The 25405-nt window shown below is 34.1% G+C and overlaps 1 long non-coding RNA gene across 15 annotated transcripts in view; it reads left to right on the forward strand.

Annotated features, from left to right (window-relative positions):
• The first annotated feature begins 8376 nt into the window (after positions 1–8376).
• Positions 8377–25405, forward strand: part of LOC123539735 (uncharacterized) — a 41286-nt gene continuing 24257 nt past the window's right edge. For 7 of the 15 annotated variants that reach the window (XR_008367726.1, XR_008367727.1, XR_008367721.1 and 4 more), the window contains exons 1-4: positions 14950–15404; positions 22363–22497; positions 23112–23227; positions 24879–25084. This is a non-coding gene — a long non-coding RNA (uncharacterized LOC123539735). The other 8 variants (XR_008367732.1, XR_008367734.1, XR_008367722.1 and 5 more) reach the window with 7 other exon arrangements.

The following is a 25405-nucleotide window of genomic DNA, read 5'->3' on the forward strand; positions in this document are numbered from 1 at the left end:
CATTCTTTTTTTGCACACGACCCGTGTGACGTCCGACTAAAACATTTACCAAACCCCTCTATACAGCTGACAATTACGCCGAGAATTCAGTGATGGAAACGAAATTATAACGTTCGTGGACCGGATCTGCGTTTTAGACCATACCAAACAATTGGCAAGTGCGCGATGAAATAAACAGCGATTTGGCAGCTAACTGGAGTTCCGAATCTCTGCGTGCATGTACCCCCAACAAGTGATTTTTATGCGTGCATTTGATATTTTGTGCGTGATTCACGTACTGCAGTGCGTGAATGGGCATGCTGCCTTGGCCTTTTATCTTTCCAGCTGTGCAGTAAATTTTTTTACGCAAGGCTGATAAAGTCTTACGCAAATGGTATTTAAGCTATAAAACTCTTAACATCCCATTATGCTCATCAGGTCATGATCAGACTAAAAGAGAATTTGATTAACCACAGTTTGCTACTAATTATACTTTAAAGGTCACTTTGTGGGAACAGTAAAAAGGCTTTTTTTGAATAACTCACCTGGGTTATCCTTATTTTATAACTAATACAGGTTATAAAATGCTTGAAAAAGTAACTGAAATAGGTTACATAACTTAAAACAGTTACACCCCTGACTGTTAATAAAAAATCTAGACATATGTAGAATCATCTTTAAAAAATTTCATGTTTCGTTTAAAAAATAAAGGTTTTTTAATAACAAGAAAATAGAAAATAACCTTTAAGAAACCATTTTTAGTCTAACTTGGTGGGACCAAACACCTCATATACAGAATTTTCCTTTGGCTACCTTGCCTAAATAATTAAATATACCAATGGTTCTTAAATGAATCTAATTATGAGCTAGACAATTTCAGAGATCAGGCAAATCACTAAATGTTTCAAACTAACAAGTTTCTATTAGCTCAACTCCCATAGGCTGGAGACTCTATACTTGACTGGTCTTTTTTGTTAAAGTTCCCGTCAGACAAATTTCTTTGAATCAACAACATATGAGTCCTATCGCATAGATGCTCGGCCTCTGTTCTCTCAACTCTATATCATTGCCCTGACTCCTGGATGCTCAGTGCCTATATGCTATCATATGTAGCATTCAGCTACCATGTAGGTATATCTCTGATGCCTTGGCTGTACTTCACCAGTAATGCTGAACTGTCTATAAGCTGGAACTCTCTTACTATCTCAGCAGATTAACAAACTTTGGGTCTCTGTCTCAGCTTTCCGATGCTCAGCCTATAACGGTAACTGCAATAGTCTCCTTATCAAGGTACTGGGATAAATTATTAATTGAATCCTCGATGTGTCTTCTTCAGTCGCTGTATACTGAATGCCCTCTCTGTCACCCATCTACCTATTCATACCCCAGCAGACGTGCTATTTTAGAACATGTTTCTGATTGGTCCAAATTTAAACATAGCGTTTTACAAGGAGTACTTGCTCTAACAAATATCTGGTTCCATTGAACTGTTGTAGATGACATAGTGTGTGATGCTGAGATCCAGCTATCAAAATAATGAACCCAAATTAGCCAGAAATTACACAAAGTTTATTATTAACAGCAATTCAACAATAACTATATAACAAAGATAGCATAAAAAGGGAGTCGAGCACTATATGTGCTTATGTGTTACGTAAGCAATACATCAAATATACAAATTATTCTGACAGGAAATAGGATCAGATGATCTTGTAAGTATTTTTCTTCTATAACTCACATAAAAAGTAAGCGACCCCAGGGCGGGGCCTCTTTTAACCCCAGGGGCACAATTTGAACAATTTTGGTAGAGGACTTCTAGACAATGCATCATACTAAATATCAGTTTTAAAAGCCTAGGTCGTATGGTTCCAGACAAGAAGATTTTTAAAGCTTTTTCCTATATAAGTGTATATAAAACTTGGGACCTCCAGGGCAGGGCCTCTTTTCACCCAAGGGGTTCAATTCGAACAATTTTGATTGAGGACCATAACCTAACACAATGCTACAAACCAAATATGAAAGGTCTAAGTGTTGTGGTTTCAGACAAGAAGATTTTTTAACTTTTTTTCCTATATAGGTCTATGTAAAACTTGGGACCCCCGGGGCGGGGCCATATTTGACCATAGGGGGATAATCTGAACGATCTTAGTAGAGGACCACTAGATGATGCTACATACCAAATATCAAAGTCCTAGGCCAACTAATTTTGTACAAGATGATTTTCAAAATTTTCCCTATATAAGTATTTATAAAAAAATGTAACCCCAGGGACGGGGCCATATTTGACTCTAGGGGGATAATTTGAACTATTTTGGTAGTGGATCACTAGATGATGCTACATACTAGATATCAAATCCCTAGGCCCTGTGGTTTTGGACACTTGTTCTTTTTCCTTTTTTTCAATTTGAATAATAAGTTTCGTAAAGTGTACCTTTTTTCATCTTCTACTGAAATGCACGCACGGGTAAATAAATCAAATTATCACCGCAGTTAATATGACCATCATTCATTAATTTGTAATTTATACTTTTACGTTCACGTAGTGATCAGTGAACGTAAAGAAGCCATGGTTGTATGTAATATTTTAGGCACATACATAACAAAATTTTCGCGAAATGTTTCAATTATTGAACAGTTTATTGTAATATCGTCAAAAATTATACCGGCACACAGCTTGTAAAGCAATTACATAGAATTAATTCTAATTGCCTTTTTAATTTAATGCGGACTTTTCAAGACCAATTTATTTTCCAATTACAGATGTGACTTAAAGTCTGCCAATTCAAAAAAGTTTTACATTTAATCATAATAAATAAATAAATAAATAAATAAATAAAATGCTCGAACAGATATGCAACACATTGATAAGCATTGCCTTGTGTCGTCGTACCGTCAAGTAAATATTTGTGAAAAGCGTGCTCAAGATTGCGATTACTTCATTTTCAAATTAAAATGGAAGCAATTTGTCATAATTCAATTTTAAAATAAAAAATACCCAGACAATGTTCAGACAATGGAGAATACTTCACGAGGTTATAAAATAATGTCATTTTGATAGAAAATGTTTTTATAGCCTTTTAAAACCTGACATAACCGACCTTTTCAAAATTTCTATATAGAAATACATAGAAACCATAGTCATCAACTTCAAACAAAAATGGAAGCAAAATGTTTTTGTATCACATCGATAAAAAATATATTGAAATAAAGGGCAAAAAATGAAGATTACTTCACGAGGTTATAAAATTTTGTTAAATAACGATAAAATTACGTTTTTAATGTTTGAAATATATTTTCCTATACAAATCTATAGTAAAACTGTTTATCGATAAACGTTATCGGGTCCGCGATCCGTGTTTATACAAGGGAGACTACTTTTGCCGAAACTACTGGTCAGTGTATTGGAATGTTGGCCATGAGAAGATTTTTTAAAGTTTTTCATTTCGGTTGCCATGACAACCACAGTTCTGCATGGAATTCAATTTTTTGAACAGTTTTGAAAGGAGGCTATCCAAGAATCATTCCTGTGAAGTTTGGTGTAATTCTGCCTAGTGGTTTTTAAGAAGAAGATTTTTTAGAAATTGTTGACGCACGACGGACGACGTACGACGGACATCAAGCCGTCACAATAGCTCACCTTGTCACTTCGTGACAGGTGAGCTAAACATACGAAATGAAAAAAGGTTATTTCTTTAAAAAAAAAAAAAATTTTATATACATATGAATATTTTACAAAGATAAAAACAAAATTACTAAAATTATTGAATAAATACTAGTAATTTATCACATTAAGCACATATTTCTGTTGTTTTACAAAAGATATTTTACAGGAGTGAATTAAAAAAATTAAGCAATGAATGAAACTGTTTACCTGTACAATTTAGTCTATTGAATAAAGATTTTTGTCCATTAAACAAAATTTTATTCGTAGTTTTATATAAACAATCTTGTAAAAACATGTATTTAAACATTACTGTACGTTGAACGTTTCTCAAATACAAAGAAAGTATGTTTACACCAAAAAGTTTCACAGAAATCTATAAAATGTCTCAAACCCAACTGTATTTTGTAGAAATAATTTTCAACAATCTGCTGTATTTCGGCCTTTTGAATGTCTGCATACATCAACCTTTTGTATCTTATTGCTTTTAGAGTTACGTAGACACAAGTTGGTTTCTATAACGACTTTTCCCGCTTTTAATCCAGATGCCCCTCATGGTAGTTTTTCATGAGTGCGTCTGATGCATTTCAAGCTGGATGGGTCCCTCAGTCATAAAGAATCCACAATCAATACGAGATTTTGAACTCAAGTCGGTAAGGAGCAATTTATTCATTAAGTACCCCTTCCCCCCTCTCGCACCCACGTTTTCATTAAATACCTATATTTGACACTTTGTATACTGATATATAAATTCATTTCAAGCATGAGCAAATCTCTCTCAGTTCAATTTAATGCACACGTATTATCAGACATTACCAACTTTTAGTAACATCTCTAAACCGATAAAGCGGGGCAGATCTACCTATCATAAAAATCAATAGAACCAATAATCCAATATCATCGCTACCGGACGGATTCGTTGATTTCCGTACTAATTGTTGTTGTTGTAGTAACACGGGGGCAAAAATCGATAATTAACAGCTTTGGTCACTATCTGATGCATTTACAGGCGGGCGGTTTTCTATATGATATACCTGAATGAAGTTTTAATAATTATTAAAGTGAAAATCATTATATAATACTTTATTGTCAAATAAAAGTAGTATTTAAGAATATGAATATGTTATCTGAAATATTTAGAAATCGTTACATTTTATACATCGAACACATAGATTTACTTTCTTTTTAATACATGAAACATCATGCTAACATATATCTATTTACAGAAAAGAAATATTTACGCACAAGAAACTGTCTGTAAATAAAATAAATATTCATGAATATGAATATGTTATCTAAAATATTTAGAAAGCGTATATACTTCCTCTATACGCGCTTTCTTTCACATATTATGAACATTAGAGTATGAGCTTTTGTTTCTAAAATATTTTCAAAATTCTAAATCACTAACGCTTTTCGATTTTTATCGTAAAAGGTAGTAAAACAGCAAGTTCTCATGTATTTCCGTAACATAAAGTTTGTCAGTAATTAAGTTTTGAAGCCTTCATAAGAAATATAGCTTTTTTTTCTTCAAGATATCTAAAAAGTATTTTTGTTGTCGAATGATTTGGAGACCAGTCGCTTTAAAGAAAAAGAAGTATATATTGGTATGCACCCTTTTCATAGTACTGTCCAAATTGAAAGATTGACAAGTTTATTATTGTAATTTAGCATGGTAAGGATTAAGCTTCTTATATCGTGCCTAAATAGAAATATCATATTTGCGTGACTTGAATAGGTACTGCTGACAAATACTATTACCATAGTATACTTTAACTATAAATATATCGTTACAGGAAAAAATCAACATTAAATAACAATAACTTATCAATATCTCAGTTTTAGAATAGCAGACTTACTAAATTATAATTTCAGAATAAATAAATTTTTTCGTGAAATTTGGGCCAAGATATTTACTCAGTAAATATTTACGGAACAACTCTATTAACGACGTGAATTCTAAATTTGTACTGTCATACGATTCATGAAATAAGTGTAAAAATCGTAAAAACAAAGTTCCTGAAAGAAAGGGAAAATACTATATAAAGACAGAAGAAAGTGAAATAAATATATTAAAACGCAAAAACCATAAAACCATAAAAATACCTATCACTTGTAGTAAGTGGGGTAACATATTTTTTATGACCCGGCTTGAAACAACACTGAACGGATACTGTTTACCCCTAGGCAATATTGTAATACACAATAAAAGTCAAAGGGTAATTTTAAGAAATTTGTTACAATTAAATTATTTTATGCTTGATGTTACCATGTGCAATCTTGGGACTAAAACAAATAATAGATATCGCAATTTTTTAAACGAATGATTTAAGAATGTACCAAAAACATGCATTAATTTAAGAATACAGAATAATATATACAAAGTAGATTCGGAAAGAAGCAGAATTATCAGTTCATCAAGGCTATCTTTCAAATTAAAGTTTGGTCATATTATGAATAATAGAAAATGATTTTTTTTGTTTCAAAATTATTAAAAAAATCCCATATGAAGAAAAAAAGATGACCGCGTTGGAGATCGGACCCTGACCGCCGCGGCAATAAAGAAGTCATCAGCGGCAAAAAATAATATAGGTAAAATAGGTATCTGGAAATTAATTATCGCTATATTTCTTAAGAATGCTTTGAAACTCAATTACTGACAGACTATATTTTACGGAAACACATGAGAATTAGTTGCTTTAAGTATCTTTTTTTTTGCGATGAAAATTAAAAGCATCTGTATATTTTATAAATGCGAATTGAACACTGAATCCTCCATAGCGTTATTTTAAACGACAGCCGATCTAGGTTTCGGCGTTTCTGAGTTCAACAATTAATTTGTTTTAATTTGTCTTATTACAATCTCAGTTTTTTGTTGTTGTTGTTTTTTTTGTCAATGTGAAGTTGCCTACAATTCATAGGCTTTGAGCTATAACAACTTGAACCGACTAAGTCAGGCTAGCAGACGACAATATTTTCCGTAACAGCTTCCGAGTACTTACGGATAACGGCGGAAAAAGCCGGATTTTTAAAGAAATGTTCACTGTACACACTAAAATGCAAAAAGGACCAAACAAACCATTATCAAATTTAAAACAAATTACACATAACGAAAATTGAATAATTTTTCTACATTTTTAGTGGTATCGAATTTTTGATTATTTGCGGAAAATATCTCATTTTATCTGTTATATTTGAAAAAGTCAAATTTTTTAACCCGTTTCCTACAGAGTCTATATGAACTGAGGTGGGTCTATTTAAAGTAAAAAAGGACCAACCAAATATCAAAATATTTTTTAAAATAAATATTCATAATATCCGGAATAAATTAAACTTTAATTTGTGGGGTATCGAATTTTTGATTTCCAAATAGAACTTTTTCTATTTAAGTTTAAGTGATTTTTTCCTTCTTTGTTTATACAGGCAAATTTATCGATTTTCCGATAGATCGATGTTACTAAAAGTTGGTAATGAATTTACTTTTCTTCAGACATAATGCATGTTGAAATTAGAATTAAAAGTCAATTTGAGAAAAGTAGCTGAGTTCTCGTTTAAGCCAAGTGTACCAGTAGGTCTGCACTCTTCATATTGAGCTAAGCATTTAAACATTGAACATAAGTCAAAAAGAGAAACGTCAATATGTTACAGATGAAACTTCCTTAGAGACCACCGATATGCTCTCCGTTGCGATCTGATAAAAGACATTGTGTCTGACATCATTCATTCTCCATCTCTGATGTATGTGTGGAAGTTGACAGTTACTTGCGGAGAAAATGTTTGTACTGCTACAGAATCCAGGGATAGCGTATAACATGTACAGAGGCTTTTTCTTTCTTTCTGGTCCTTTATTCCGGTACACAACTCTCTATTTATTAGGAGTTAGTATGTTTGTCTGTATATTCTACCACCAGACCAGAAAGAAAATGCCTCTGTACATGTATAATTAATAAAACCCAAAGTAGATAGCATAATCACGTGTGCGTCAGCGGTACGAGTGTATCAGGGAACAGATGAGTACAACGAGAGTATTAAATAAACCAAAACATACATCATATATATTGTAGTGCCCCCACCCCAGTCACTGCACTTTAATTGGGTTAGGGTAAAAAATGTAAAAAGTAAACAGACCAGGGGCAAGGGGACTACAGTCAGGGGACTGAGTCCACCAATTTAAATACTACAAGGCAAAGAGCTATAAAAATAAATTTTATACTTCTTTGTACAAGGTTATTCATTGTTCAGGGATAAGCAATATGTTGACTAAACTAGGGTCTGGTCGCGACCCTATAGGCTAGTAGCGCCCAAGACAAGGCTGGTAGCGCCCGAGTTCAAATTTATTTCAAAGTTTAAAATAAACTAATGACAACGTTCCTTTCGGCTTCAAACAACTTTTATTTATGGGAAGCCTTTAACAATAACTATTAATTATAACTGAATAAAATAATCAGTAATGAAAATATCAGGCAAAAGTCGTGTAGCAGGCGGACCGAGAACCAACTCTAAAATTACAGAGTTTTCTAAGAGAAAAACAGCCAAATAGGCAAATACTGCTAATAAATATATCTGTATAATTTAATGATAATAAGTACCGTGCAGTTTCAAAGTTTGAATAATTCGTATAGGTTTTAGAAGCGTAAATAAAAAAAATGTCTAAGAACAAACTGACAAACAGCCTTTCTACACGAGAGACGGAGGCAAAGTGATGATTCTAGCGTTCTAATAATTAACCTTTGTGGTATGCAATGGTATGCAAATGAGGATGAATACCAGAATCTAAATTAGTCTGAATAAGGTCAAAGTCGGAAATACCCGGACAGGTCCGTAACCGAGTTGATGCTACGAACTTACTTCGGCCGACCATGACGTCATTCGGGATACGAACGTTTCCTTATATGCAAATAAGGCGGAGCTTAACCTCTAAACTAGTGTAAACAGACAAAGTCGGACAGAAATAAATAATAAAACAATAAAGAACGCTACGAATCAACACTACATGCCAAGTATTAAATATCAAATACTTGACAATAAAAGTTAACTATTTCTGCAGAATATGAAGCGATTTCAGTCCGCTTGTACGAGATTTTAGTCACCCGGTGCATACGTACAAAAATCCAAGATGGTTGACAACTGTCAAAATTTCAACTGACATAAACTTTTATGAAGTTTTACAAAGTCAACAATGGACATTACATGAAAACCTCGATTTAATTTAATACAGCAGGTGATTGTTAATTGAACTGTTGAATAACTCAGGCTGACATTGCGTACTTTTATAGAAAATCCCTGCGAAAGCTAGAATTACAGTTTCACTAAGTGACTAACTGACACAAGCATGACATAAGTAGAGTTCTAACATTTTGAAATGTAATTTAGTAAACAACAATTTAACAATGCGACTGGTTATCAGTCAATGTCTGGAAATGTTACAGAACAATGAACTGTGATTAAAAAGTAGCTGACAGATAGCCTGACAATTTTAACATCAAAAATGAAAACTACTGATAGGCCGTAAAACAATGCAAAACAATTGCATAAAAACAAGGTCGTGAGGCATCCTGCCTCACAATATATTGCAAACGGCTTGTCATAGTCCTTCCAACACACTTGACGTACAGTAACGGAATTAGAATGAACACGGGGCAGTATATACTTTCAATGAATCAAATGAAATCAGTCCCAATTTTAACTGAAGGTAGTAACCAGTAATAATAATCTGCAATTTCCGTATAAATACGTCATTCTCCGTGTGTTTACGTCATTCTCCTTTTTACGTCCTTCTCCGTGTGTTTACGTAATTCTCCGTGTGTATATGTAATTCTCCGTGTGTGATTTCGGAATTCTTCTGTTATGATAGGACATTCTTTTGAACCGGAGGACGCTGCAAAGGATCATTATTAGTAGTATTATTTACCAGATTTTTAAAGCGCTCTTTTCATCCATAAAATAAACGTTCAAAAGAACTAAGGTTCGGAAAGTATTTTAATATGTTTTTGTCAATGCTCTCAACGTTAATTTCATTCTCTTGCAGAAGTTCAACATATCTTCTTTTGACAGTAAATGTTGCATTTAAAGCCCAAATCTTTTACTTCATAAGTTGACTTTTACTATATCAACGAGTTGTAATCAGGAAAGTGACAAATGTGGGTATGTAACAGACGATGTAACTGTGCGCTTGATTTGCCTTTGTACGGAAAATTACTAGTACTCTATAATGAAAAAGGGTGGTATTATGGATTTCATACAAATACTTTCCTTGTCTCCAAAGTCATTATGTTTGTACAGATAAGAATGGCTGCAGAAACGAATGGATACTGCTTGAAACATTATAAAATTGCCGACCTTTTGCGGCGTATATGTTACAATTTGCACAAGGATATTGAATGAATGTTTAATATAAGTTAATGACTAATGTTTTCTGTTGTTTTATCTAAAAATAGTTAATTGTCTCTGTGTTGTAGACATTGTGTTATTAAAAGATGTTTATTCTGAGAACATATGAATCGTCTCATAAAACCAGTTTTCTAGGTACCTTAATAGGGTTTGTTCGTCTGGTCTAGCATAAGTATGTCTGACTGTTTTTTATAGGTTGGCAGGCATTTACTTAGCATTATATATTCTGTTTGATATTGTAATATTGTAGGTTGTTAGTAGTCTACTGAACGTTGATTATGTATTCAATATTCTCGTATATAAAATGCAAAAATACGTTTAATAATACCTTAATAATCTATCATGTCAAGAAATTGCGCACCTCTTATTTTTCATTTTGGTCTGTCAGAGTTGTGGCCCCTGAAATAATCAAAAATGCACGTTTTTACCTTGTGACGCGCCTAGCTCAAAAAGTATTTCATACTAATTGGTCAAACTTTGTATGAGTATGATATAAATATGCACCTCCTATTTTTCTAAAAAGTATCTCTTATAAATTGATAATTCCCCCCCCCTCCCCCCCACACACACACACTATTTTGGGAGTTTTGGCCCCTGAAATAGTCAAAAATGCACATTTTCAACTTGTGATGCACCTAGCTAAAAAGTATTTAATATAAATGGTTGAAAACTTGCATAAGTCTTCATCATGATATTAACTGGCGCACCTCCATTTTTCGTCTGACTCCGTCCCCCATTTTTAGCGTTATGGCCCCTGAAATAGTAAATATGCACATTTTCACCTAATAATGTGCCTAGCTCAAAAAGTATTTAATGCAAATTCATGAAACCTTGCTTGAGTTTTTATTATAATGTGACTTTGAACCATTGGAATTCTTCTTGAGAATCTTTGCACTTATTACAGAGTTATGGCCTTTTAAATAGCCAAAATAGTGGATGTTTTGTTTGTGATATTAATAGCTCAAAATTATACGGCCTGGAATAACGAATCCTTTTCATAAAATGTTGGTTTAGGCTAAACACCATTAATTAAGAATGCAAACATTTGAATTAAATATTTGAATTACTCTACCGATACCTAGTTAATGGACTATTGATCACACAATCCCTACATATAACCATAGATCGTCATTACTATGACCAAGTTTTACGCTCCGTGAAACTTCACACTAGCGTTCGTCCAAATATTAGTAGTATTTTTGTTCTGTGCCTTCTCAAATGTGGTGACATACAGTCAAACCCTGGACCTGCAGTGGTAAACGTTACTTCTTATAGACAGTGTCAAGCAAAGTATCTATGCACTGTCTAAAAAAGAGGACTCACAGCTACCAGCAAAGCGGTGTCTTGTAGTGCTTGCCAGTCGAAGACCCATATAAAGTGCACTTGATACATCACATCAAGAGACTTGACAGACTGCCGAGCAAAAATACTGATTTATGTTATTACTGCGATATGTGTTTATTTAAGTTCCTTCCAGGAGAATATATATTAAATGACATAAATTCAGAAGATCAGAACTTCACTACTTTTACCTCTAAATACTAGTAATGACAATTTTCAGTGTTTTGGTAGGAAAGGCGTGCATTTTATTGAACGTTAGATCGTTGCTACAAAAAATATCCGAAATTAAACTTATTGCACAAAAAAGCAAAGTTGCAATTATTTCACTTACAGAGACGTGGTAAGATAATTCGATTTCTGATGGAGAGGCTGCTCTTGATGGTTATTTCATTGTTCGTAGACTGACATCAGTCGTTAGAGTCACTAAATGTAAAGCACTAGGCCATAAAATCAATCCTCTCTGATACCACTTTCTGAAAAAAAAAAATACAATATCTCTTGCCTCTGTCTGTAACTGTTGAGATGAGCCTGGGGAGAAAATGTTCTTTCTGGGAAAATATCAGTGTCAGTATGAAGAAATTAATATAATTACAGATTATTTGATCTCAACAGACTTTGTAAGTCTACATTGTTTGGAATGACAGGAACCGCAGTGGATGCGGGGTATGCATGTATATCCGAAATGATTACGTATTTAATGTTCGAAACGATGTATGTGAACAGTCTAATGATGTTTTTATTCATATAACTGTTTTTTACCGAAAACAAAACCAATTGTTGTTGGAATAGGTCATAGGTCTCCGAAGCAAAGTAATTTCACAGAAAGATTTGAGGAAAACTTGTTAAATTTCCGCTCAGCTTGTGAAACAATAATTTTAGGTCACATTAACATTTGTGTTTACCAGAAACGAAGTGTTTTATATAAATCATATTCAAATATTTTGAAAACTTTTAATCTAGATAAAATTATTACAGATGCCACTCGGGACTCACAGAATTTTTCATCACTTACCGGTCAAATTCTATGTAACGACAAAGGTAAGATTTTTCAGTCTGGTGTAATACCTGTAGAAGCAAGTGACCATTTTATGACTTTTTGCACTAGGGAAGTGTCGAAAGGATTTTTTAATAAACATAAAACTGTTAAAGTCAGGCCCATGCGAAATTACACCAAACAAAATTTGACTGAAGCTGACTGGAGTACTTGTTTTCCTTGCAACAAATGACGCATGGTCGGGTTTTCAGAATGTTTTTCTAAAAGTAATGAATAACATTGCACCTATGAAAGTGGTGCGAAAAAGAAACAGAACAGAGTCATGGAAGACATAAGAAATACTTGAACTTATCAAATTAATAGATGTATTGTATAAATTTCGGAAACATAATTCTACTGAATGCTACAAAGAATTTTGTAAATATCGTAATAAAGTACAGTACTCGATCATATCTGCCAAATCCAATTATTTTGCTAATAAAGTTGAAGAATATAAATTGACTCAAAAGGTCTGTGGCATCATTTTCAAAAGCTAGGTTACAAATCAAAATTGGGAAATAGTTCAAGCATTATTTTAAATATTGACAATGAAGTTTGTCATGATTCTGTCAAGATAGCAGACCATTTTAACAAGTTTTTCACTACTTTCGCGTCAAACTTAGTGATCAAGCTTCCAAGTCCTGCAAATCATCGCAAATTTTTTAGATCATTTTATGGAAATACAGATGAACCTACTTGTTTTAGAATAAACCATGTCTCAGAAAAAAATGTCCATAAAAATCAACTATTGCTTTTTGTACTTTTAGCATGTGTAAATGTTGAGTTCTGCTAAAAAAAAACAAAGAAAAATATCAAACAGGGAATGCCACGCACCAAAAACGGGGCTAGAGGGCGTGGACGGTAGCATGCTTTTCCACTACCGTCCATGAACAGGCTCAATCAAACCGAGCCTGCAACATTTTCGTTTTTTGTCGTGTTAAGCGATCTGTGAAGTTTCATGTTTTCTCTAACTTAATGCCTTGAAGAGCACGGGTTAAGATGGTATTCCGTCTAAGTTTATAAAAGATGGGGCAGATGTCCTTAAGATTCCTATTACTTTCATTGTAAATGTGTCTATTTATTCCGGAATTGTTCCTGACGACATGAAAACAGCTAGGGTTTCTCCTATTTATAAAAAGTCTTCCCCTCTTGAAGTAGGTAACTATAGACCTGTAAATATTCTCAGTGTTGTTTCTAAAATTGTGGAGCGTTCTGTATATAATCAGTTTTCTGAATATATACTTACATAAGAATTCCCTTTTATACCAGTTTCAGTCAAGTTTCAGATCTAAATACTCTACCGATACCTGCCTTATACATCTGTTAGACTATATTAAACAGAATAATTCTGAAGGTTAATATACTGGCATGATTTTACTTGATCTTCAAAAGGCGTTTGATACCGTCGATCATACTATCCTTTGTAACAAGCTTACAGCTATGCGTGTTCAGTCAATAAATTGGTTTAAATCTTACCTTACTGGACGAACTCAGATAGTTAATATTAACAAAGTTTCATCCGAATCTGCCGATGTCACACGTGGAGTCCCCCAAGGAAGTATCCTTGGGCCTTTACTCTTTCTTGTTACCTAGATGACATGCCAATGTGTATAGATTCAGACTGCAAGCTTATATGCTGATCAATGGCAGTGCGATATTGTTTGCCCATAAAGATCCCCACATTATATATTTCAGAAAAATTAAGCAGAGTTATGGAAAATTGTTCTACATGGTTAATTGATAATAGATTGTCCGTACATCGTGGTAAAACGGAGTGTATGTTGTTTGGTTCTCTTAGGAAACTCAAGAAAATTTCTTTATTTAAAGTTGTGTGTAACGGTCATGTAATACCTTCTCAAAGTATTTTCAAATATCTTGGTTTACGTATCGACATGTTTTTAAATGGGGAGAAAATAGTAGATTCAATAGTTAGTAAGGTCAATGCACGGGTAAAAATTGTATACATACACTGTAGATCTAGTAATTTCAGTATTCAAACAAAGAAAACGTTGACACTGATAGGGCCTATATGGGCAGATTCCTTAAATTTGTTTCTGGTACTGTTATTAGTCTGCCCACATTTAGGCCTACGGTTGTATTTCTAAAGCATCTGCGCACTTTTACGGATTGAATCTCCAGCTCAAAGATATATCCACCCACTTCTACGGTATAATAAGGATATATATAAAAGACCTATCTAGATTTGACTTAGCAGACGACGGTAAACAGATCTAGCGGGTAGATCTAGATCTACCAGATTTGGTAGTGTACCAGATTTGGCAAAATCTTTGGTTATAACAAAGAACTATAAAATACATTATTTTATAGCTCTTTGGTTATAACAAAGTTAACAATCAACTGATCTGCACTGGAATGAGAGAACATGCAAATGTAACAAGTATTATTACGATCCATATTTTATTATCGGATAAGAGAGATTTAGCTTTTCTGTTTTCAACACAACTGTGTTGATGCTGATTGGTTGTGTGACTGTGTGACTACAGCGATACGGAACGCCCAGTATTTATACTAACCCAAATATGACGTCATAATTTCAAAATGGCTGACATTCGCTGGCTGCTGCTCTACGTCAACTTTTAAGCATGTTTACATGTAAATAAGGGTATGGCAGCAACTAATAATGAATTGTAAAACTATTTACGGATAAGTGCTATCGATTTAACGTAATAATAGAACTTTTATGAAGTTATTTATGAAGCAATCAGCCTTCGATGTTCGTACATAGAACTTTCGTACCTAGTGTCAGGCAAGATAAAAAATTACAACAAGGAACAATTTCAACAAATGTCTGGATACCACAATATGATTGTAACATTTGAATTGAAGTCAGACACCTTACTGTACCACCATGCAACTGTATCATCTATCTTCCGTAACCGCCGAACCCCTTTCGGTGACGTAGACGTTGTTCGTCAGTATATAGATAATTTTAGTGATAGAGCAGCCCTTTTTTATGGTTTGGCAGATTCCCTAGAGAGCGTACGTATTCGTCCAGAACCGGTTCTCTAACCAAAATAAACAGAATTTTATTTCTATGCATAATGCTGCCAAAATCCACTTTGTTTCTTGGTAAATGTCATGTTCTCTTAATTAATTTTACCGTGCCCTTGCATTTATCTGCGTTTACTGTCCGCCATATTGTTGTTGTTGTAATCTTGACTGCCAGAAATGTCGAAACCAAACTGGTTCAGCAGTAGTATGTTCAGGTATAATCCACAACCTGGCACCACAGAATTGGAATGATAAAAACTAGTATACGAATAAACTAGGGCTGTGGATCGTCAGACAAGTGGCGATCCAATCCGATCCGCAAGTCGGGGCTGACGATTCACAGATCGAACCATGGATTACCAGCAGCAACGAACATAATGATACAAAAATGCAAGCCTGTTATTTTTGTTCTTCTTTCTTTATGGAATCTAAACTTTGCAGTTCTCATAGTGCTCAGTTAAATAGTTATGACCTATAGATGTTTAATGTTTTGCTTATTAATTAAAGTCAGGTTTCGCGGATGGACTTGTTGGGCCATTCTTGCAGATGAACGATATGACGTCGGTGATTAATATCACAATATTTAGTAACAGTTCCGCACTTTTTGATAAGAAAATTTTATTTGTTGGACAGAAATTTCGTATCTAACTTTTTATTGAATTTAATTACTTAAATGATAAATGTGACAGATTTCATATTAATTTTAGTTTGAATATAAGACCAATGCTAACTCTACCTAAGACATTTGTTTACATCCGGTTTAGAATCTGACAACACGTAATCATCTTAGATGTGCAAGAAAATTCATTGAATGCATGTATTAATGAAAAAGATCACGATCCAACGATCTTGACAATACTCTTTTGGTCAAACTTGTGGATATCCAAGTACTCGGATACTCGTTACAGTCCTAGAATAAACACGTGAAAACTCACTTTCCCGTTTTTAGCTCACCTGTCATTGATTGATCACCCTTCGTCCGTCATCAGTCCGTGCGTCCTTCCGTCAACAATTTCTTGTCTGCACGCTATTGGTTTCATTTATGATTTTATTTTAACCAAACTTGCACACAACTTTTATCACCATAAGATCATGGTTCCTTTCTGGAACTGGCCAGATCCCATTATGGGTTCCAGAGTAATGGCCCCTGAAAGGGCCAAAATTAGTTATTTTGACCATGTCTGCACAAAAGCAGCTTTATTTATGATTTGATTTTTACCAAACTGGCACACAACTTGTATCACCATAAGATCTTGGTTCCTTTCTTGAACTGGCCAGATTCCATTATGGGTTCCAGAGTTATGGCCCCTGAAAGGGCCAGAATTAGCTATTTTGACCTTGTCTGCACAATTGCAGCTTCATTTATGATTTTATTTTAACCAAACTTGCACACAACTAACATCACCACAAGATCTTGCTTCCTTTCTTCAACTGGCCAGATTCCATTATGGGTTCCAGAGGTATGGCCCCTTAAAAGTCCAAAATTGGCTATTTTGGCTTTTGCAGCCATATAGAGACTTCATTTATGGTTTTATTTGATACAAACTTCCAAAATATCTTGAACAACAATAAATCTTGGATTCCATGACAAATCAGATCCAATCATAGGTTGCAGAGTTATTTTATATCTGATTACCTCCCCTGATTGTAATCAAAATGGATTTATATCAGTAAATAAGGACTTAGTTGAAATTTCATTATTGTTATTAGTTGGACTGAGACAATCAGGGTATATAACTATGGACTGATTTTACGTCAAATTACCTCCCTTTATTTCAAATTAAAATTGTTATATCTCCATAACTAACATGACTAATAAAGATACTGACCTGAAATTTCATTTATGTCAACAGATTTATTTGGCAGATCCTTCTTTTGTCAACTTACAGTATTTATTTTTTTCATTACTTCCCTTTTATGTTACTATAAATAGCTTACTTTTAGTAACTTTTTTTGTACCCCCCGACAACAAAGTTGTAAGGAGGGGTATACTGGTTTCAGGTTGTCTGTCTGTCTGTCTGTCCGTCTGGTCGTCTGTCCGTCTGTCCGTAGACGCAATCTTGTGCGCACCATCTCTCCTTATCCCCTTGACAGAATTTAATGAAACTTCACACAAGTGATCAGTACCAACAGTAGTTGTGCATGGGGCATGTTAGGTTCTTTTAGAAAAAGAATTTGCAGAGTTATGGGACTTTGTTTTTTTGTTACTATACTATATACATAGACACAATCTTGTGCGCACCATCTCTCCTCATTCCCTGGACACAATTTAATGAAACTTCACACAAGTGATCAGTACCAACAGTAGTTGTGCATGGGGCATGTTAGGTTCTTTTAGAAAAAAAATTTGCAGAGTTATGGAACTTTTGTTTTTTTTTGTTACTATAATATATACATAGACACAATCTTGTGCGCACCATCTCTCCTCATCCCCTTGACACAATTCAATGAAACTTCACACAAGTGATCAGTAACAACAGTAGTTGTGCATGGGGCATGTTAGGTTCTTTCAGAAAAAAAAATTCCAGAGTTATGGGACTTTGTTTTTTTGTTACTATACTATAGACATAGACACAATCTTGTGCGCACCATCTCTCCTCATCCCCTTGACACAATTTAATGAAACTTCACACAACTGATCAGTAACAACAGTAGTTGTGCATGGGGCATGTTAGGTTCTTTCGGCGACAAAAATTGCAGAGTTATGGGACTTTGTTTCTTGTTAACATACTATGTACATACAGTCTTCATATGCAATCTTGTGCGTGCCTAATCTACCAAACCCTTGCACACAATTTAATGAAAATTCACACAAGTGATCAGTACCAACCCTAGTTGTGCATGGGGCATGTTACATTCTTTTAGATAAATATTCTGCATAGTTATGGGACTTTGTTTTTTGTTACTATACTGTATACATACAGTCTATATACATACAGTCCACATAATTATGCAGTCTTGTGTGTGTCAAATTGCAATGTACTGTGTCAGTGCATGCGGGGGGTACATTCATCACCTTTAGTGATAGCTCTAGTTATTATTGGCCGTAGGGAAAACACAAGACCAGTTTTCTGTGGTACAACATGGATGGTACCTCCAATTTTTAGGTGTATTTTAACATATCTATACCTTGTAAGATATTTTTTTCTTTTTGGTTAAGGTTTAGGAGTATATCACCAAAACACAGAAATATTTTATAAACGAATAACGTCGTTACCAATATTTTACTTAACCATTACATGTTCTGCCGTACTGTCCCGTACTGAAAATATTCTGAAAAAGTTGTCCCCCTTTGAAAATGAATGCCATTTGTAAAGAAATAAAAATAAACAATTGCTGAAAACTGTGTTCCACTTAATTATGTGAAATTTCAACACTCGCATGCGATTGCAAATGAATCAAAACTAACATGTGTAACAGTTCTTTGAAAATGGTGAGTTTTTGAAGGCGTTTGACTGCCCGGAAGTGGGTCCCATTTAGGCAGTCTTTTTTTCGGAATTCAATGTTTATATTAGTATACTGACACTTGTTTTGTTGTTTTTGTAATGATAGCGTGTATATTACTTATATTACTCTACAAAACAAGTGTCAGTATACTGATATAAGCATTAAATTCCGAAAAAAGAACTGTTTAAACAGGCCCCACTTCCAGACAGTCAAGCGCTTTTAAAAACTCACCATTTTCAAGGAACTGTTACACATGTTTGTTTTGATGCATTTGTATTTTATGTATTTCAATTTATAATGATTTACTAAGAATGGTAATACTAAGCTGTGTTTTTTAAGAAATATTCAGTTTTTTCTTTTTCCTGTAAAATTTACAAAAATGCAGATACAATAGTTTCCCGGTCAGCCCTCGATTGACATTATAATTTTTTTTCATTGTCTCCACTAGCGTCAAGTATTTAAAACACCAAAGTAGTTGAAGTAATTTCTGATGAAATTTTCATAGCCGTCATCGCTTTACATGCTTCAAAATGCTGATTATTTTACGAATTGGCTGTAAATTTAAATAAAACTTGCATATCGTGGCCTCAACGCGAAACTAGTCTATCTGCTTCTATTTCTATATACACATAGACTAGTTTCAGTTCATCTTTGATTTATGTAGAAATTATCAAATAACATGTAGAAATTATTATCAAATAATATGTAGAAATTATCAAATAATATGTAGAAATTATCAAATAATATGTAGAATATGTAGAAATTATCAAATAATATCCAAAATTACAAATTTTCTGGTGCGCAAGCAATAAAACCAATACATTTACCTGACTGTATACTGTGTTCCTTCAAAGTTTTGATGTTTAGATTGCCTGTCACAAATATAAAACAATCTGAACGTAAAATTATTTTGACTAGGTCAGCACATTATAATAAACAGAAGGAAGTGTCTAGCCGTCCGGCAACCGGACACCTAGCCTGCGTACTAGACGTCCAAGGCAAATAATTTTTTTTTCACAGCACAAATTTTTATCCTTCTGCTGTCTGCACATATATTTTTATGCCCCCCCCCCCCCAAAGGAGGCATATTAGTTTTCAACTGTCCGTCTGTTCGTTAGTCAAAACGTTAACTTTTTGCATGAAGGCACTTTACTGGCGAACCACTGCACCAAAGACTTTCAAACTTCACATGCTGATAGTACTTATTGAGTACACGACCCCTACTGACTTTTAGGTCACCAGGTTGAAGGTGAAGGTCAAAGTCAAAGGTCAAGGTGCTGCGGGGGCATTTGTCACCATTACTGACAGCTCTTGTTTTTATTGAATCATTCAATGGCTTTGTAGTCTCTCTAAAGAAACTAGAGAAATTTTCCTTTATAAGGAATGAATAAGTGACTAGTCATACTGAAATAAATCAAATACATGTAGCAGAAAAAATGCAATTAACTGTGGTCACTTTTGTACAAAAAGCCTGAAAAAGTTGTTACCTGTCAAAGCTAGGACATGACTTTAACACGGGATCGGACATGTGCCCCCCCAGGACATACAACCCTTTAGCACTTCATAAAACTTTACCAGTAATATTTATTGTCAAAAACTCAATTGATTTGTTATTTATACACACATACAGTCGAGACTGTTTTAAGAGACCGACATTGGGAAGCAGCGAAAAAGGTCACATATGACAGGGAGTCTCTTAAAACAGTCTCACTTAACAGGATGACGCTGGTTTCATATATTTTTCCAATTAAAGTACATGAATATTGGATACTTATATATTGGTCTCTTTTAAGGTAGGAGTGGAAAACGATTAAATACTATTTCTTTAATTGCATATTGATAAAATATAAATTTCAAATAATTTGCATCATTCGTATGATGTTGATAAAACAAATTTAAGCTCATGATCTGGCAAGAAAATAAAGGGGAGCAGTAAAATATAAATGTTCCATTTGAACTATTTACACACTGAGGTTTATGATATTTATATTTTTGTGTACTAATTGTTCATTGACATTTATTCGATTATTGACTGCATCTTTAATCTGTGTTTACTTCGTCGTTTCCTGTTAAATACCGCCATATTTTTGTTTCACCAGGAATAAAGTTAATTTATGCACCGACTCCGAATTCATCAGTGACTTTATACGCTGGTTTTCCCTAATCGAGCAATTCAAGTGCCTTAACACGCTGTTCTAATGTCAAAACAGTTCTTTTTTACGTTTTTCATCAGCCATCTTTTGTAAACAAATAAGTTCTCGTCTCAAACAACTTCACGCGAGATAAAGAACGGTAACTCTATCGTGTAAAATATTGCGAGGGAGCGTCTCAAAGTCGCTGAAAACGGTCTAAATATCGATTCGGGAGCCTGATTTCACAGTCGCTTGTCGCGTAAGGCAGGGGGTTGCTTAATTCAGACTCTTTTAATAGTAAATTGCGTCCGGAGCATAAAATAGGGTCGCATATGACAGGGAGTCGCTAAATTCAGGGGGTCGTTAAGGCAGTCTCGACTGTATTAGAGTCCAAAAACATAATTTCATTCCTGTAATTAAAACTAACCAAAAGCCCACCAGCTTAGCTCAGTAGGTAAGAGCGGTGGTCTACGGATCTCGGGGTCGCGAGTTTGATCCTCGAGCGGGGCGTATGTTCTCCGTGACTATTTGATAAACGACATTGTGTCTGAAATCATTAGTCCTCCACCTCTGATTCATGTGGGGAAGTTGGCAGTTATTTGCGGAGAACAGGTTTGTACTGATACAGGTCCAGGAACACTGGTTAGGTTAACTGCCCGCCGTTACATGACTGAAATACTGTTGAAAATGGCGTTAAACCCAAATAAATAAATAAAACTAACCAAAAGTGGTGGTTGTTGCTATATACATTTTAAATGTTACCTTGTTGTGATAGTTTCACATGTTATTGTCTAAGTAATCATAATTAATAATGCCTGAATTCACCATAATCAAGCCCCAAATGCCCTAATTTGTTGTTATTTAACCTTTAGCCTGCTGTTGGCAGTGTCGGCAAGTGATTCTGCCTTTGTGTGACCAGTGCATAAAGTCTATTGGTAAATGAATACTAATCAGTTAACTTCAAGTCAATATTGACTGTAAGATATTTTGAAGACTTTGTGAATTACCCTTTACCCAGTCCTAAATTACTAAAATGGACTGGTCTATCATTCAATCTGGACAATACAATTTATCATTCAGGGGGGGTGTTCACTGAAAATTTATTGATAGCGTAGTGAACAGTGCAGACCAAGATCAACCTGACCATCCATGAGTTAGGGCCACGTGTGAGGCACATGCTGTTCTCCATGACATTATTTGTACTCGACCTCTGTTTCATATGGGGAATTGGCAGTTACAGAGAACAAGTTTGTACGGCTACAGAATCCAGGAACACTGGTAAGGTTAAATGCCTGCCAGAAAACAACTGAAATATTATTGAAAAATAGCATTGAACTCGAAACAAAAAACAAACAAATCTTTTGCAGTGCATTGGGAAGTAACAGTAAAGCAGAATACCTACAGTCCATGAAGTTGAGAAATGAAGAAATGCAGCTCTGAATGGTTTAATACGGTGTGTGGGGAAAACATTGTGGATATGAAGCATAGAAATCATGTGTCAAGTAAGAAGATCCTTTTTATTTAGAACCATTTTCCTCTAATCCAGCTGTACTCTGAGTTATAGAAAAGCTGAACACAGACAAAACATGCTTTTTTGTAAAAATAAAACATATTTTACAATGGAAGGGAGGTAACTCAATTTAAAAAAAAAGAACACTAAAAGGCTATATTAAAAGAAATTGTTCTTTGTTTCATATAAAATTTAACTATTTGAATAGATCTTTTTCGATACAGTTTCTGTATTTTCTCTCTATTAGAGACCTATTTTCTACAAGATATTCATACATCTGCTTCAAGAAAACGAAAAAAATGCAAGTCATCTGAAGTCAGGTATCCTCATATAGCAGTATTTCAGACAGCGGTCTGCAGAATTAACACCCTTCTTTCGTTTTCAATTAAATAACCTGTATGATGTATATGTATATACAAATGATAACCTGAAAAAATGCAAAAAGAAACATGAAAAGTGTCTTATTTTATGAAAAATAAATAGTAAATATCACTGAGGAACTTTTTTCAACCAAATTACAGCTATATAACCAAAATGTCCGTGCTTGATTTTATTGTGGTATATGTGCAACTGATACGTCTTTGAACTTTATATTTCTTTTTGTAGTTTGAAGTAACAGTAACACAGAATGGCTAGAGACCATAACTTGAGAACTGAAGAGATGCAGGTCATTGTTCTATATGGTGATTGATGGAACTATGGTGCAGTTTTGAATTGATAAGGTAGATCATTGATACATGTTTCCATGTAACCATTAGAGGTACTGGCAAGCAACCTGTGTGAAAAAAGCTTCGGACCAAGGGAACTAACTTTTGCCGCACCTGGTATTATTACAGATAGTTTGTTTTCAGACTCCTTTCCACATACTACAAACCTTCGTGTTCTCTGATGCATGAAGACTTTTAAATCTACTTGAATGATTTTACCATTATCATACAACTTTACATTTATTGAAAGTAACTTTGAAATTCAAGTATATAATGTTAGGTATAGTGCTTATTACAGTAAACCTCACATATAAGGAACTCGGATATAAGGAACACTCTGTTATAAGGAACAGTTTTCATTTCCCCGAATGAATTCCTTCTCTATTCAATGTAAAAATCCTCGGTTATAGGGAACTCGGTTATAAGGAACACTCGGTTTAAGGCACACTTTCTAGTCCCAAGGTACGAAATTCAATGGAAACCCCCTCGGTTATAGCGAACAGACATAAAGAATAAAAATTATTGAAAACTGGAAATAAACAGGAGAATTGCTGATGACGTCAGAGTAATGTCGGCACACGCGCTTTTATGCACATGAATAAACACATATTATTTCATTTCTATGATCTTTAGTTTGTTTTATTTCACGGATATGTTAAAAAGAAAATAAATAATATCATCATTAATTTATATTTACTCGAGATTATGTTTGAGAGTTACATGTATAAGGTATTTCATGATAACAATATAACAATACTGAACGAAAATAAGTCGTGGACACGGTCATGTCATACTATCCTAAATAAATGTGTTAATTAAGCGTGATTAACAATGGCAAACAGTCCAGTTTACCAAATTTTCAATTGTAAAAATTATATCAGGTGCTAAAATGGACAATAGCGAAACTATAGGTATAATTTACACTTTAGTCCGTATGTATGGCGCCGTTGTCTAGTCGTAATGCACTGTATGTCATAAACACCCTACTTTTAAATTTTAATTGGTAGTCTAATTTAACATTTTTATATTAATTATTTGAACATTTATTTTATATTAGTATTGATGCCTATTCACATAACATGCTGCCGAGCAAGGTAAGGGCTGCAACATATCTTATAATCATAATGTAGTGCTCTCCTAAAAAGAAGATAGAAATAGCCGACAATAATAAACACAAATCACGTCATTCTTACCGACATACATTTTGGCTTAGTTTAGGTTTAAACGCCGTGTTTCAACGCTATTTCAGTCATATACACGCAGTCAGTTTATCTTACCATCTCTCTAGAGGACCGGTACTAGACTCACAACTTTCTCACATAAAGATTCATGGTCGACCCAGGGCCGTTTTCAAACGTCAGTCAAATAGTGTTTGCTATACAAATTGTGTTCATTATACAAACCTCGGTTACAAGGAATTAGTTCGCTATACGGATATAAGGAACCTCGGTTATAAGGAACAATTTTTAGAGGTCCCAAGCTGTTCCTTATTAGCGAGGTTTACTGTATAATATTTTATACACATGTTTACTGATGGAATGTCTGGCAGTCTGTCTAACTGAAGTGTAGATGATTTTCATTAAATTTGTGAAATAACTTTTTGAATATGCATCTTTAGATTTTGATGGATTTACAAAATGTTTCAAAAAATTCTACTTTTTTGTAGGTGTGAAGTTACAGAAAAGCAGAATAGCTACAGACCATGAAATTTAGAAAATGAAAAGATGCATGTCTCAGTTCAGCATGGTGTATATGGGAAACATTGTGTATGGCAGACCTCTGTTCAACATGGTGTATATGGGAAACATTGTGGGTCACAGACCTCTGTTCAACATTGTGTATATGGGTGGGTCGCGGACATGAAATGATTTGGTAAGTTTAACACACCATGAATTTGTATTTTAGAATTATTTTCCTGTAAATCCAACTGCACTTTTTAAGCCAGATTTTTTTTAACTTTACAGTTGAAGGGAGGTAACTTAATTTGAAAAAAAAAAACACAAAATTTAAATACCCTTAATTCTATTTTGGTAAATTACAGGTTTGTTTTCACAGAAATTTTTACAAAGACAGTTTAGAAACAAATCAAGGTTTTAGGTTTCTGTTCAGGTATAATGATATACTACACCAGCAGCCTGTTTAAAATATTTGATGGCCGAGATTTGATTCATACCAGATATTTTCTGTTCTGTT

Source organism: Mercenaria mercenaria, chromosome 16 (genome assembly GCF_021730395.1).
Source record: "Mercenaria mercenaria strain notata chromosome 16, MADL_Memer_1, whole genome shotgun sequence".
NCBI lineage: Eukaryota > Metazoa > Mollusca > Bivalvia > Venerida > Veneridae > Mercenaria > Mercenaria mercenaria.